The sequence below is a fragment of the Apium graveolens genome, chromosome 2 (assembly GCF_009905375.1).
Source record: "Apium graveolens cultivar Ventura chromosome 2, ASM990537v1, whole genome shotgun sequence".
NCBI lineage: Eukaryota > Viridiplantae > Streptophyta > Magnoliopsida > Apiales > Apiaceae > Apium > Apium graveolens.
Window position 1 is genome coordinate 19184395 of NC_133648.1, and position 3712 is coordinate 19188106.

Sequence of the window (3712 nt, forward strand, 5' to 3'; positions counted from 1 at the left end):
GTAATTTGCATATACCCTTAGTACAGGGACCCAAAGGTGAAAATATTTTCTACAACCGGGAGTCGAGGATCCCGAGTAGATTTTGTATATATGGATATGAATATATATATATATATATATATACTTATATATATATATGGTCATAGTTTTCAAAACTATTAATCGAATAAGGTTTATTCGATAACTTTAACTTTATTTAATTATTGAATATTATTTCGAATATTATTCGAAGGCGTATGACTCCTTTATATTAAATGAATATTATTTTGAATATTCATTCGAGGACTTATGACTCCTTTTACTTTATTAATGAATATTATTTTGAATATTAATTCGAGGACTTATGACTCCTTTTATTTATTTATCTGAATATTATTTGAATATTCATTTGAGGGCTTATGACTCAGTTTATATTATTTAATGAATATTATTTGAATATTCATTTGAGGATCTATGACTTCGATTATTTGCTGAGGTATATTTATTAAAGAATAAGGTGTCAATAATCAAACTTATTTTCGATTTTCGAATAAAGATAGTACTTTCGTATAAGTATATCTTTGGTTATTTAATACTCGTTTCAAGTATAAGTTTTAATACTTCTACTTCAATTATTTTTATAAAGATTATTCTTTATGGGAATATTATTTAAATAATAATATTCAGACATTTTCTAAATATTCTGGGGACTGATTTACTTCATTAAATCAGCTTTACTCCAAACACTCTTTAAAGTGTTTTCGAGTCTTCAAAATGATTTTTAAAAGTTAGAGCGGATCCCAAAACTCATTTTTATATTTAAGATCTTCCTTTTTAAGGAGATTTAAATACTCGCTCAAAACCTGAGGGATCCGGCTCTGTGGTGTATTTTATATTCGCAACAAGGTTGCAGTTTTGGTAAATGAATTGATTACTTACCCAAGGTTCGGGAAGTAAGTCATCTATTGAGTCGGCATAAGCAACATGGGCTCAGTGGGCGTCCATGATAGTGTAAGTGGCTCAGTGGGAGTCCATCAAATGCATAAGTGGCTGAGTGGCAGTCCAGCATAAGGTCCTATTGCGACCAAGGGTGATGACCAGTGGGGAATTCGTCCATCTACTAGTAGAAAAGGTTACTTATGGGTATCTTTGCCTGATCAGCAAGATATCTGGTTTATGCCAAATTCTTTTCCTTTCCAAATTTATTGGATATTGAAATTCTGTTCATACTTTACATGACAGAGGTTTACAGGAAATATATAAAGAATATGTATATGTGGATATATATATATATATATATATCAGAACTTAATGAAGTATATCCTAACTTCATTTCCTTTAATAATATTTCAAAGATTGAATCTATTCAAGTCTTATCTTGTGGTATCATCAGTGGGATGAACTTTTGAAATTAATTATAACTTGAACGGTGGTAGTTCAAGTAGTATTTGGAAAAGATATAAGTATATTGGAGTATCTTGTAACTTCATCTTTTAAACTTATATCTAATTAATAATTGTCTTATATATGACAAAGATTTTCAGAAAAACGTTGAGACAAGGTTAGATATATGAGATCACCTTGCAACGATATTTTTTTTATACAGTTATACACTGGGACTTTGTGTATATTATGCATGGAAGAGGACTTCCAATACTTTGAAAAGTATATATGTATATATACTGAATATTTTGCAACTTCATCGCATTAAGATATCAAACTTGGTTCATTTCTTTTGACCAAGACTTTCATGAGTATTATGAGTAGGCTCATATATTGTTAATCATTATACATATTATTTTGGTGGGCTTGCTGCTCACCCTTGCTTTCTTCTTTCATCACACAACATCAGTTATACAAGATGAACAGGACCAAGCTCCCAATTCGCGAGCGGATAGGAAGCATTCCGCAGTTTCCTATAGGTGTTGAAGTCACTGTAGCTGAGGTAGGGAAATACCAATAGACTAGGCTTCAACTTTTGATGTACCAGATTATGTATATTTACGAATTGTAATAATGGCAAAGAAAATGTAAATTTATTCAGAAAACCTTCTAAGGTGTATTGGCAGATAATTGTGGAATAAAATGACTTGTGATTATTTTTGGATGTTCATCTCTGAGACTATAACGTGTGGTGTGTGTGTTTATTGTGGGGTCACAGTAAAGAGTAGTTGATTGTTTAATAAGATTGGGTGTTGTTAAGGAAAGTGGAACTCGTGACAACCCGGATCCCCGACCCCGGATCTGGGGGTGTTACAGAAGTGGTATCAGAGTTAAGCGTTATAAACCTCAGAGATGATGGGATGTTAAGATAATAAGTTCACAAAGATAATAAGAACTCTTGCCAAGTTCATAGTCGGGCTACCTAACGTAGTACTGACAGTTAAAACCCTTATGGGAACCCTTATAAATATCGCGATAGGAGCGTAGTTCGTTATCGTATATGGTAGCGGGACTCCGAACCCTGAGGTTGAGGAGCAACAGCGCGATGATGTTTTATTACTAATTGGAGATCGGATTGTGGATCCGATAGAGTGTCCTAATGCAGGACCGGATGATGTTGATATTGAGAATGTAGCGGTTGAGGATGTTGTCCTAGAAGGGATAGTTGCTGAGAAGGATCCCATGGAGGATCCTGACAAGAATGAATAAAGGACCACTAATGAATTGATGACCATGGTTAGGTCGACTACCAGAGGTAGGATTGGTCGGTCACTACCGGAGGTTCGTTCGAATTTGTAAAGATAGTCGCCCCTTTAACGCGGCTTACTCATAAGACTGAGAAGTTCGAATAGACAGAGAAATGCGAGAACAGCTTTTAAGAACTGAAGCAAAGGTTGGTGACGACCCCTATGTTGGCGTTGCCGGATGGAAAAATGAGATTTTATGATTTGTAAGTGACGCTTCGTATAAGGAATTAGGGTGCTTTTATACAGCACAACAAGGTACTCGTGTACACGTCAAGACAATCGAGGTAATATGAAATTCGATATCCCCACCCATGAGCTTGGGCTCGTGGCAATAGTTTTGCCCTAAATATTGGAGGCACTACTGGTATGAATAGAAGTGCGAGATTTACATAAACCATAGGAGCTCTAGTACATTTTTTACGTAGAAAGAGCTCAACATACGCCAGAGGAGGCGGTTAGAGCTAATCAAGAATTATGATTGGGAGATTCTTTATCATTCGGGGAAAGCCAATGTGGTGGCTGATGCCCTTAGTAAAAAGGAGAGGCTCACGATGATAAGGTCTTTGGGAGAGTTTATAAGAGATTTTGGAAATAGAAGTGAAGGTAACCGGAGCCGGTACCGAAAAAACTGTTTGAGATTGCAATACAGTCCGAATTATCGGAAAGGAACATATTGTGCCAGAAAGAGTGATGAATGAAGGCAGAGAGCCAACAAATAGATAAGAGGTTAATACCGAGAAAGATGATAAGGGAATAATGAGGTATTCCTATAGAATTTGGATTCCAAATGTTCAAGAGCTTAAAGATGAGATCTTAGATGAAAGTCATAGTTCAAGGAATAAGATTAAGGGCAAACCCTGAATGTGATAGTCAGGGAGGACGCCATCAAGATAGAAGGAACCCATAACATAATGAAGTGGAAAATGAGGATTTTAACGTATAAGATAACCCCAAGTATGGGAAAAGGATGAAACATTTCATACTAAGGAAACAGAAAGTTGAGAAAGGAAAGGAGACTCGAGACGGTACTCCTATACGGAAAT